At 37.7% G+C, this 13,934-nt stretch overlaps 1 protein-coding gene and 1 pseudogene across 1 annotated transcript in view; one reads left to right on the top strand and one right to left on the bottom strand.

Moving 5' to 3' along the window:
- The window catches only part of TTC28 (tetratricopeptide repeat domain 28), a gene marked incomplete in the record, with an annotated part of 584,271 nt that overhangs the window by 322,029 nt on the left and 248,308 nt on the right, over positions 1-13,934 (bottom strand).
- Positions 727-1,854, top strand: LOC102497788 (hsc70-interacting protein pseudogene; annotated as a pseudogene).

A 13,934-nucleotide genomic window follows, 5' to 3' on the forward strand; every position in this document is an offset into this window, starting at 1 on the left:
TGTCTCTCTCTCTGTCTTTCTGGTGAGCACACGTGCCCTATAGCAAAAACCTCTCCAAAAAAAGAAAATATTTGCAAACCATATATTTGATATGGGTTTAGTATTGAAAATATATAAAGATTACAACTCAATAACAAAAAGACAAATCCAATAGAAATAATGAGCAAAGGGCTTGAAAGAAATATAAAAATGACCAAGCACACGAGAAGAGGTTCAACATCATTAGTCATTACGGAAATGCAAATCAAAACCACAATGAGGGAACCAGCAGTTAGCGTAATGGCTATGTCGCTGGATTCCCACGTAGTCGACCGCGGTTCGTGTCCTGGACCCGGTGGCTTAAAACTCACGCCGGGCGCGTGTGCGTGCGTGCCCAAGATCCCGAGAGGAGAATGGAGGAGAAGGGATTGCGGCGTGACCATCCCCCCTGGGGGGTGATTTCTCGCTTTCTGTCTCTATGTCTCTCTCTGTCTGTCTGGCGAACGCACGCGCCCTACAGTGAAAATCTCTCTCAAAAAAAAAAAAAAAGAGAGAAAAAAACCACAATGAGATACCACTTGACACACACTAGGATGACTATAAATTTTTTTCAATTAAAAATAACTGCAAATAAAAAATGTTAGGAGACTGTTGGGCAAGAGGATCAAAGGCCAGAGAGGTTCTAGTTTGTTCTGCCTAGCAGCTGCCACGCCCTTCTACACAGCTACGTTGAGTCAGCACCCAGACATGGGTTTGGTCCCAGTCTCCTCAGCTGTGCCCTCTGCCTCTCGCCATTTCCCAGCTGTGGACCCACACGAAGTGAGCAAGCTCCAGGCCTATGTGAAAATGTGTAAGCAGAATCCAAGCATTCTGCCACCAAGAAAGTGTAATTTATGAGAGACAGCGTGGAGAGACCATGAGGGGTCAAGTACCACCTGCTACTCAGGAAGCTAAATCAGAAGACAATATCAAGGAAGAAAAAGCAAATAGTAAGGATGTGCAGAACATAAAGACAGAGGAACCATTAGGTGAGGAAAGCAATCTAGAAATTGACAGTGATCGTGTGATTGAACCAGGCACTGATAACCCTCAGGAAATGGGAGATGAAAATGCAGAGATAACTGAGGAGATGATGGATCGGGCAAATGATGAAAGCAGCTGCTGTTGAAGCCCTGAACAGTGGAGAACTACAGAAAATCACTGACTCGTTCACAAAGGTACCAAGCTGAACCCTCGCTTGGTCATTCTATAGGCTATGAGAACCAAGTCTTCATTAAACTACAGAAGCCAAATGCTGCCACCCGATACTGTAACAGAGTCACTGAAACAGAGCCTTACAAGTGGCAAGAGAAATCTCACAGACATCTGGGCCATTGAGAAGTGACACCTGATTGTGCCCTTGCCTGTAAACCGGACTATGATGAAGATGCTGACGCCATATTGAAGTTCAACCAAGGGCCCAGAAAATTGCAGGACATTAGAAAAAGTAAAGAGAAAACATGAACAGTGAGAGATCAAAGAAAGAACAGAAAAGATTAAGAAAGCTTGAGAGAGGATAAGAGCCTAAAGGGAGGAAGAAGTCAGGGGGCAATCAGCAGCTCAGTCCAGCTCTTTTCCAGGTGGCTTGTGTGGGGGAATGCCTAGTAACTCCTGGAGAAATGCATGAAATGGAAGGGGGTATGCCTGGGATAGCAAGGCTGCCTGGACTCAATGAAATTCTTAGTGATCTAGAGGTTCTAGCCCTGCAGTATCCCAAAATGATAGTGGCCTTCCAGGATGTGCCCAGAACCAAGCAAATATGGCAAAATACAGAGCAATTCAAAGATTATGAATCTCATCAGTAAATTGTCATCCAAATTTGGAGGACAAGCATAATGCCCTCTGACAAATTCGAGCCTTTGCCAAAGGATAAACAACCTAATGGATGAGTACCTAATGGATGCACCAGTGTACCTCTGGCCTTCTCATCAAGAAAGCTGAGGACCAGCAGTTAGTGTAATGGCTATGTCGCTGGACTCCCATGTAGTCAACTGTGGTTCAAGTCCCGGATCTGGTGGCTTAAGCTCATGCCGGGCACGTGTGCATGCATGCCCAAGATCCCGAGAGGAGAATGGAGGAGAAAGGATTGCAGCATGGCCATCCCTCCTGGGGAGTGATTTCTCGCTTTCTATCTCTCTGTCTCAAACCTCTCAAAAAAAAAAAAAAAAAAAAAAAGAAGAAGAAGAAAAGAAAGAAAGAAAGAAAGAAAGAAAGAAAGAAGAAAACCTGGGGTGCTTTGAAGATAATCTCTACTCCTCTGCTCTAAATGCAGCTGAAACATTTCGGAGTACTTTGCCATTAGGATATTCACTCAGATGTTTTCTTACTAGGAATTACAAACTGTAAATGTTTTTTAAACCTTAAAAATATATAAAACAAATTAAAAAGGTATATTAAGTCCTACATTTTTCTTTACTAATCATTCTGGTTTTTCTCTTTGAATTATTGAGTAAGAAAGATACTTATGTGTGAGGGATTTATTACTCTAGTTAGAATGGAAAAGGTTTATTAGTGGGGGGCAAATGTAACTAATCTAAATAGATAAAGTTGGAGCTTAAATAATATATTGACAAGGACCTAGAGAAACTGGGTGCCCCATACATCACTAGTAGGAATGTAAAATGGTTCAGCCACTGTGCAAACAGCTTGGCAGTTCCTTAAAGAGTTAAACATAGGATTATATGATTCGGCAATTCCATTCCCAAGTATATCCTCAAAAAAATTTAAAAGTGGAGACTCAAATACTTTTACAGGCAGATTCATAGCAGCACTGTTCACAATAGCCACATGACAGAAACAATTGCAGTGTTCATCAATGAATGAAAGGATAAACAAGGTGTGTTATAAATGCATAATGAAATATTATGCAGCCATGGAAAAGAATTATGTACTAATACACGCTACAGTGTGGATGCTCCTCAAAAAACATACTAAACAAAAGAAGCCGGACACAAAAGGTCACATATCATATTACTCCAGCTGCATAGAGTATCTAGAATAGATACATCCATGGAGACAGAAAGCAAACTGGTGGTTGCCATGAGGAAGGCAGATGGGAAGAACGGGCAGTAACTGCCCTATGGATGTGGAGTTTTGAGATAATAAAAATGTTTTGGATCTAGGCAGAAGTGATGGTTGGTCAACCCATGTGAATGCACAAAATATTACTGAACTGTTCCTTTACAATGGTTAATTTTATGTTATATAAATTGTATCACATTAAGATAAAAAAAAAACCTTACATGGCATGGAAAGCACAATTCATAAAGAAAATGTGATAAACTGGACTTCAAGCTTTTGCTCTATGAAAGACACTGTTGAGAGAATGAAAAGGCAAGTTTTAGACTACAAGAAAATATTTACAAAACACATACGTGGAAGAGGATACATATCCATTACATACGAAGAACTCTGAAAAGTTAATGGTTAGAAAACAAAAAACCCAATAAAAAATGGGCAGTAGATTTGAGCAGACACTTCAGCAGGCAGGAGAGTCAGGTGACCTTTAAGCACGTGAAAAGATATTCAACATTACTAACCACCTACAACACAAATAAAGCCACAATAGAATACCATTATACACCTATTATAATAGCAAACCAGCCAACAAACAAATGATGACAAATCAAGAGCTAGGGAGGATACTGAGCAACTACGACTGTTGTAACATTGCTGATGGGATGCAAATTTATAGAAAATTGTTCAGTAATTTCTTATAAAGTTAAATATTAGCTTACCACACCACTCAGCAATTCTACTCCTAAATATTTATCCTAGGAAAATAACAACTTATGCTCACACAAATCCTGCACTTCAAAGCTTACAACAGCTCTATTCCTGATTTCCCCAAACTAGAAACAATCTAAATATGCTTCAGTGGGTGAATTGGCAAATACACTGTGATACATCTCTACATAAAATAGTGAGACCAGCAGTTAGCGTAATGGCTATGTCGCTGGTCTCCCACGTAGGCGACCACGGTTTGAGTCCCGGACCCAGTGGCTTAAACTCACACCAGGCGCATGTGCGTGCATGCCCAAAATCCTGAGAGGAGAATGGAGGAGAAAGGATTGCAGCATGGCCATCCCCCCTGAGCGGTGATTTCTCGCTTTCTGTCTCTCTGTCTCTCTGTCTGTCAGGCGAGCACACATGTATAAAAACCTCTCCAAAAAAAGAAAAAAAAAATAGTAACCAGCAACAACGACAACAAAAACTATGATATGCATACAGTAATGTGGGTGAAGTGCAAGTGCGTTAGGCTGAAAGAAGCCGGACCCAAAAGGTTGCATACTATATGATTCCCTTTACACGGCATTTTAGAAAAGGTACAGCAACCAGTACTTGCTGGAGTTTAAAGATAAGGAAAGGTTAACTATAGAAAGAGGCAGCATAAAGGTGTTTGGGGTGATGGAACCACTCTGCATTTTATTTTACTTGAAAAGGGAGCTTTATTCAGATAGAAAACAGAAATATTATTTGTAGTATAATGTATTATGTTATAATGTTTATGAGAGAAATTTAAGATTATGGTCTGTGTATTCTGCTTCAAAAAGCATAAAGTGTGCAATATATATATACAAATATACATACATATACATATATACATATATATTTGTGCATATATATTCATATATATATGGTGGAAGATGAGAGAGAGGAAAGCAAGGGGGAAAAGAGAAAAATATTTATAAAAAATTAGTTAATTAGTTAAAAAGCCATATAAAGGAATATTTTTTAAGAATCATTCTGTACTTTAATTCTAATGGTAGTTAAGTGAGTCTATGCGTGTGTTAAAGTTCATGAAGCACACACACACAAATCAGTTTGAATGGAAAGGTTTGGAAAACAGTGGTGACGGATGCACACCTTTGTGAATATAATTAACACCACTGAATTGGACACATAAAAATGGTAAAAATGGTGAATTTTACATTATACATATTTTATGACATCATTGGCATGTGAACCTGTCATTTTCACTGAAATGATTCAGCTGAGATGAAATGCTTATTATGATGACAGACGAGAAGACAGGTTACCTTTCCTCGCATACATTACCTGAAGAAGGCATTAACAGTCCTATGACAGCAAGGTCAGAGTGTCTCCTAAAAACTTCATGAACTGATTTTGTTGCAAGTTGCCTTTAACCTTTTATTTTCAAAGTCTGATTTTTATTAATAGCACTTAGCTAATAATAAAATAGCAATAACTTGTTTAGTTTTCCAAACTAGGCAAAACTATAACCCAAATAAAATCAAAGGATAAATTTAGAATGCTCAGTCCAGGGTTGTGAACCTGTGTATGCTTCTTTTAAAAATTAAAGATGTTTTGTTTTAAAATAATTATTTAATTTTATTTATCATTATTATATCTTTTAAAATGTGCTACAGGTCATGTGTGCTCACCAGAGAGAGACAAATAGAGAAGGAGAGAGAAAGTAAGAATGTAAGCTGTTATGTCCAGGACTAGAACTGCAGAGAGCCATGTGAGAGTCCAGTGCCTTAACCACCAAACGACCTGCTGGTCCCAGTTAAAGATTTTTTAAATTTAACTTTATTTATTTTATTTATTAATTTATTTTAACTTGACCGGAGAGGGGGAGAGAGAGAGAGAAAGCAGAGAGAGAGAGGGAGGGAGGAAGGGAGGGAGGGAGGGAGGGAGAGAGAGAGAGAGAAAGAGAAAGCAAGCCACCAGGTCCGGAACTTGAACCATGGTCAACCATGTGGGAGTACAATGCCCTTAACCACCATGCCACCTGCTAGTCCCTAAAGATGTTTTTAAAAGTAAAATGCTGCTTTGGGCATCTCAAAGAAAAGCATATACAAATGGCATACACACACACACACACACACACACACACACACACACACAAAGCAAGCTCTATTATGGAATGAAAAAGATATATAAAAATAAAATATGCTTTATATAAAGCAAACAACAAAAACCATTGCAGAAGAAAAGGGGTTTTATACAAATATCATATTTATATACATGTGTATTCTGTAACGCCAAAAATTAGATTATGAGATTATTAAATAAATGGATAGAAATATTTATAGCTGATCTCATTAGTCACAGATTCTGCATTTCTGAATTTGTCCAATTACTAAAATATATTTATAATTAAATGTAATTAAGAGAGAATAAAATAAATTTAAAAAGAAAAAAATGTATTTGTAATCCCAAAATCAAATACAGAAAATTTGAGCCATATGACCCTCACGTTCCCAGTCAGGGTCAAACATGCTGACATTCTGCCTTCTTGTGTCAGCTGTCATACTGTAAACAAGTGTCCTTTTTGCTGGTGGTTTCGCTGTTTAAAATGTCCTCCAAGCACAAGTGCTTCCTAGTGTCCTTAAGCACAAAAAGGCTGCAATGTGCCTTACAAAGAAAACACCTGAGTTAGGTAAACTTCGTTCAGGCATGAATGACAGTGCTGCTGGCCCTGAGGAATACATTACATCCGACATCTTTACCAAAAAATGCATATAAAACAAAGTTATGTATTGATCAGTTGACAGAAATACTATGACTTATAAGAACCAAATCCTTTTTTCCCTAGGAGCAATGACTCAGTATTCGCTAACTCAATATTTGTAGAAACTTCATAGAATGAACTACCATGCATACTGAAAATTAATTCTACATTTTAATTACAGGAAAAGAAAGTCATTTTCCCCTTTGTTCTGACTCCCAGTGAAGGGGCAAACACTCGGGTGCATACTCTTCATCAGCCACTCCAGGGCTCTAAGGCGGGAAGCGGAGGCTGGATAACTACATCTCTCAGAAGAGGTACAATTATTAACAATGACCGTACTAGCTGTTTATTAAGTGCCTCCTCAATTACTAGCATTCTTCCAGATGCCTTATATTCATTCACTCATTCTTTTTTAAAGAATTTTTCATTTAAATTTATTTATTATTATTAATTTGCTATAGGGCACAGGTGCCCATCAGAAAGATGCAGAGAGAGAAGGAAAGTGAGAATGCAAGCCGCTAAATCTGAGACTTGAACCATGATGGCCATGTGGGAGTCCATCGTTTAAACCACCATGCCATCTGACAGCCCCCATTCACTCATTCTTTAAACAGCTATTTGCATGACAGCTCTGTGCTAGGCATCGTGCCAGTAAAAATGTAAGGGATAAAAGATAGATATGGTCTCTCACCGCCTAAAGCTCATATCTAGTTCAAGAGACAGGCAATAAGCAAATACACAGACAAAAATAAAATCAATTTTGGAAGTGTAATAAAGAAAACATGTATTACAATAAAGCCTAATTGAGATGTAGTAAAGAATAATTGGGAAGAAGAGATAACCTTATTTAAAAACATGCTCAGAAAAGGTACTGTTTAAACTGAGACCTAAGGATGGTAAGAAGCCAACTGAGAAGAGACTCAACATGAAATAAATCATTTAGTTTCCTTTTAACAATCTTGGAAACATTGCTAACCCCATTTTTAAAAAGAGGAACCTAACTCCAGAGAGGTAAAGAAACTTGCCCATGTTGCACAGCTAGTGGGCAAGAATTCAATCTCACAACAGACTACTACTTCCAAAGCCCGTGCTCTGCCTCTGTCACTGTGTCTCCCACTTTTTTCCTGCTGTCCTATGACTCACTCCCAGTAACTTTTATACGTTGTATACATATATATATAAAGAGAGAGAGAGAGACAGCTTAAAGAAAAGTAAAGCACAGAAGCCTAACACATAGGACTTGCTGTCAACAAGTCCTGTTGATATATGCTGTTACTGCCAGTGTATATCCTAAGATCTTAAGCACTTCTAAACAGTCGCATCATACTGCTGACATGTGCAGTAATTACATTATCATCCTCATTATATCTCAATAACCCCTGATGCCAGGGCTCTCTCTCAATCACAAACTAATACGGCTTTCCCCTATGAGATGTGAAAAGAAAATGGCCTTTATTTTATAAAAATAAGGTAAAGTGAGGTTAAAGTTCACAACGTCTCCCTCTTAGCACATTACAATCATCCTAACGGGCAGTTCTATTTTGCACATATTGTTTACAGGCACTTTAATCCTGAAGTGGTCTGTGCCAGGGACTCAGGTTTCCCGTTTTCTTTCTTTGTTTTTGTTTTCTTAGGTAGTTATTTATGTGACTGTCCTCCTAAGTAAATGGACCAATCTGGGCATAAACCATTTTCTCATTTTCTCTGCTTATAGAAAGGAATGGTTTATTTCAGCACTGCAGATAACATCTTGAGGTCTCAGGAGGATGACAAATTGAAACAGTCTCTTTCTTGCCTAACATTTCTTACCCAAGAGTCAAGTGATAATGTTGAGGAACAAATCTCTCTTCTCCTGACAATTTGCACTTATTTTCTTAATAGCTCTGCTAAGATTCAATGAATTTCAGTTTGCTTAGAGCCTACTTAGTGCCTGCCAACAGACTCAGGAAGCTTTCATTCATCAGCATAATAGTCCAATTGGTGATATATTCCTATGAAATTATGACAGTGATTCCAAAAAGAAACAGCAGGGATGGGGCAAATGAATTCTCTTTCAAAAAGCCATCAGAATAGCACAGCAGTGCCTACATAACTAGAGACTTAATAAATTATTTTGATTGAAAAATGACCCAAAGTTTTATTCCAGAATAGTATCGATGTAGTTAAAAACGACCCATTCCCTATGATTACCTATATTTTACAGGATCATTTGAAAACAAGCATAGTCACCAAATATAACCACGTAACTCTTAATAATTTCAGTCTTGGTAATGCAGGACAAAGACAGTAACATGCATGGGTAATTGGTGCCTCAACTGCCTAACTAGCTCCAGATTTTTGTTCACCCTCGGCCTGTTAGGGTGCCTAGCACACAGTGATCTGGGGTGCTATGTGACAGGCACCTTTCGTGCTGGAACGATAGGATTCTATGCCTTTTTCAAAGATCACAAGTGGCTAACATTGTTCCCTTAGTCGTAAAAGTTCTCTTTCTATAAAAGACATAGATGGAAACATCATTTTCTAGTATTTCTTGATGTCAAGTTTGAAATGGCAGAATAAAAATGATTTCATATTTTTTTAATGAAAGGCATACATTTAGTCATCTGAAATTATCTCTATATTTTACCTTTCATCAAGAACAAAGCAAGAGGGTATCACTACATGGTGGCTCAGGCCCATGGGAGGCCCAGGTTCGGTTCCTACCACAGCTAAACAGACTGGGCATGGTGGCAGGCGCCTGTAGTCCTAGCTAACCAGGAGGCTGGGCAGGAGGATCTAAAGGGAGACCCTGTCAAAAACACCTCTCTCTCTCAAGACCAGTAGATAGCATAGTGGTTATGCTGCTGGATTCCCACACAGCAACTGCAGTTCGAGTTCCGGACCCAGTGGCTTCAAAATCATGCCAGGAATGTGTGCCCAAAATACTGGGAGGAAAATGGAGGAGACTGGATTGCGGCATGGCCATCCCCCTGAGGGCTGATTTCTCACTTTCCCTCTCACTGTCTCTCACTCTCTCTTTCCAGTGAGCACATGCACTCTAAGGTAAAAACCTCTATTACACACACACACACACACACACACACACACACACACCTATCTCTTTTTCTCTCTCACTGGAAAAATATATATTTCTTTCCTACCTACTATGTATAAATGTACTCAGTGCTACAGGGGTATATAAGAGATAATTAATCTCAGCCTTCAAAAGGCATATAATCAACTTGGGGAGATATATAAAAGTTGCACATTAAATAATTAAAGAGTTGTTTCAAAGCAACATAAGAACAAGTGCTTCAAAATCATGCCAGGAATGTGTGCCCAAAATACTGGGAGGAAAATGGAGGAGACTGGATTGCGGCATGGCCATCCCCCTGAGGGCTGATTTCTCACTTTCCCTCTCACTGTCTCTCACTCTCTCTTTCCAGTGAGCACATGCACTCTAAGGTAAAAACCTCTATTACACACACACACACACACACACACACACACACACACCTATCTCTTTTTCTCTCTCACTGGAAAAATATATATTTCTTTCCTACCTACTATGTATAAATGTACTCAGTGCTACAGGGGTATATAAGAGATAATTAATCTCAGCCTTCAAAAGGCATATAATCAACTTGGGGAGATATATAAAAGTTGCACATTAAATAATTAAAGAGTTGTTTCAAAGCAACATAAGAACAAGTGCACGTAAAAAATTAATATGGATCCTCCCCAACTGATGAAGAAATCGTGTTCTAAAAGTTCATTTTTCAAGTCAATTGTTTGAAATGTTTTAAGCATTTTTCCTTTAAAAAATATGCTGTGAAGTATGGTTACATTTTCCACCCACTTCACTCTGGCCTAGTTCACACAAAATATCACTGAATTATAAGATCGCCAATTTTACAGAAAGAAAAATAAATGGAACTGACATCTGTCAGTAGGGTGCAAGAAATTTCACAGAAGTAATCTGATGTAGTCCTATGAATCCTGTAAGGTAGATGCTATTTCCCAAGGTACTAGCTTTAAATGACAGAACACACATTCAAACCCAGAACTGTCTGAAGCTATGACTCACTTCTATAGTGTGCAACGTCCCTGTGAAACGGCATTTATAGGGAAAACTTTAATCCACATTTCACAGGAGAACGTCAAGAATATGTTTCACAACCTCAAGAGACCTTGGAGAGCAGAGACAACGCCTTTCATTTTTGTTATCGCCAGTAAAGTGTTTGCATAGAATAGGTACCCCAAGATGAACCAATGAACAAATAAATAGAAAATGACTTCCTCAAAGGTGGAGGACATTTCTTATTCCTCTGCAAACAAATAATGATGTAACACAGAAACATAACCTATGAATGTGTATTTATTAACAAAGAATTCCATCCCACTCATACACCTTCTCTCATTGTTCTTCCTAAATAGGGAGTAGTGACCACTACCAAATTTATTAAACTCAGTGTCTTTCAAACTCTCAGTTCCTTCCTCTTTCCTTCAGTGCTGAACTCCAAGAAGAATAAATCCATATTTACATCTTTCATGTGGCTGAGCATGCTCCCCAGCTAGGACAGATATGAATTTAACTTAGGAAGCTTTACCCATAATGCTCTTGGATATCTGAGTTTGAAAAAGATGCACTGCCCCTTCGGGAGAAATTATCCAAACTAATATCAATGAAGTGGATTTATCCTGTCCAGAGGAAATGCAAATGAAACTCAGTTACATCAACTTTCTGAAACTACACTTCTAAAGCAAATTAAGAAACCCATTTCAAGTTGTTTGAAAGAAATGTTGGCTGACACTTGCAAATGAGCCTTCTACAGAGAAGTAGCTCTGATTCGGCAGCTTATCATTTCAAATGGTCTTAGAGATGAATATTCAGATTTCACATCAATTTTTAATGTAATAGAATCCCAAATGCTTAAAAACTAGGTTCCACTTCATAATCTGTCATCCTCTCTACCTTCTTTCAGGATACATTAAATTTTTAATAAGTTCTTTTAACTTAGCTCCTAAGATACATTTTTAACCACTACAAGTTCAAAACGATGCACGAAGCCCCTAATTTAACTGATATCTTATGTAAAGAATCCTTGTTAATTCTAAAATTGTGACCATAATTAAATAAAAATATATGGAAGCAATACAGGTTCTGAAAAGTATTTAAAATAAAAATACTTTTAAATGTAGAAGAAATACAGGTTCTGAATGTCTCATATTAGAGTGCTCGAAAAGAATTAAATAATTTTCTTAACCTCTCAAGATGAGTATGTTTCATATCCTATACCAACCACGTTGATCATTTTCCAAATTATCCTGAATATTATTAATGGTAAATGTTAAACTACCAAATATCCTGTCATATTGACAAGTGCTCTCTGAAGGCATGGCTCAGCAATTTCAGTGTATGTACTTGGTGAAAGGAAAACCAGCAGTACTTTCAAGAAAGAACAATAGCAAAATCTTCATTCCCTTCAGCACAATTGGCTCAGAGCAATGAAACAGAAATACTTGTTTTTAAAACATACTTTATATCCACATTTAAATGCCTAATTAATCCTAATAATTAAATGCAATCACTAACCACTTTCTTTGCAAGATCTCTTTTTTATTTCCATAAACCCTGGAATTTAATGGAAATCATTGTGTCATTATGGCTAAGGTAATAAATGCCTATTGGTCAATAAGCTCTGAACCTTAACAGGCAGTTAACTAATTCAGTCGGAAATAAGACCAATAGTTCTAATGGCCTCTAATTTCACTGCAAGAGTCCACCCTTATGAACTATAGATGGTTTTCATGAGCTCTTCCTACAGAAGAGAACAGCAATTTAAATGTAAAAAACATGCATTTGAAATTCAACTGCTTCCACTGATTTCATTTGCCAGGAAGGCCACAGATCAGAAGAAGACCTTCCTGGAGAAATATTTAAGTGCAATAAGCAGGGCCAATGTAAATAAAAAATAAAATGATTTTAAATGACAAGCACCAACTTAGTCTATTTGAAAATCATGCAGATTTTCTTTTGCTTTTTTTCAAACAATCTGAGTAATTTTTTCTTACATTTGGACAAAAGTAACAACTGTAAAAACACCTTGTAGTAAAAACAAAAAGGGAGGCTTAGAAATTTGATCTCTTCCTGTTGTCTTACTCATCCTCCCCTGAGAGCAAGGGCTTCTACATTTCAACATAAATAGATATGATTTAGTATGTATACAGATACCAGTACACTTGAAATCAAAATAATCCGTAGACATCAGCATCCACTCAAAACCTGACTCTTGCAGCTGTCTGTCTCACTTTGCAACAGCAGAGATGAGGTAAGACTGTCCCTTTGCCCCATGATGCCAGGGAGTGATTTCTATATGAAAGTGTAGTAGGTTATGTCCATTGTTCAGCCAGTATTCAATTCTGGCCTTATCGTTTTCTCTCTCTTAACCACATTTCTGTAGCAGCTACACCTGTTTCTAGGGACATCTCTTAAATTACACATTTGGACTTCCTATTTCAAATTATATTTTATTTAAAAAGCATTTGACATGTCAAATTAAAAACACCTTATACTTTTCCATCACTTATTTTGTTAATTACAGTGAAAGCAGTCTTATCAAAGTTCTCTGGCATAATTTTGTACCAAATGTTTAACAAACCTAAGGAAAATAAATCACTATATTTTCCAACTTCCAGTTCAATCATAATCATATTTCCTTCAAAATATTTAGACTATTCTTTCTGATGACACTAGACAGGGAGCAAGGAAACTCTGGGCTGATCCTAGCCCTGTTACTGACCAGTAACATGAATCTTAATTATTTTCCTTCTCTGGGCCTCAGGTCCATTATTTCAAAAGTGAGGAAATGGGTTTAGTGACCCCCTTAAAGTTTTCTACGACTCTAACATTCTAAAATTCTATACTATGAAACATGATCTTCTTTGCCCCTAATTATTTATAGTATCTAACTGCTGAGACATCTCTTTTATGCCTCCAAATTCACTAACACTGGGAGTCTTAATGATTATCACACTTGGTTTCATTTCATGTCCATTTCTCTCCTTTTCAAATGTCTTTTTCCTAAGGGGAAAAAAAACTACATAAAACTCCTAGATGACAATCTGCCACCACCATCCCCCCAAAGCAGGGCAAGTCGTTCCTTTTAACATTAACACGTATGATTGGCAAGAGGGTGTGAGCCCGTCTATTTCTCTCCATGTGTTAATGAACCACCTATTGCCAAATGGAACTCTTTCCTTAATTCCAGACCAGCAAACACCATTTTCTGATGATGTAAAATGACAAAGTACTAATTAGAAAGAACCTAATCTGAGTCACAATTCTCATTAGTTGGAAGTTACTACAGTAATTATTAACAAGTCACATTATCATTAGACCAAAGAAAATGTCAAAATTGATTTATGCATCCAGGAGCCTCTAATAAACAGGGTCCAC

Source organism: Tupaia chinensis, unplaced genomic scaffold, assembly GCF_000334495.1.
Source record: "Tupaia chinensis unplaced genomic scaffold, TupChi_1.0 Scaffold000226_1, whole genome shotgun sequence".
NCBI lineage: Eukaryota > Metazoa > Chordata > Mammalia > Scandentia > Tupaiidae > Tupaia > Tupaia belangeri.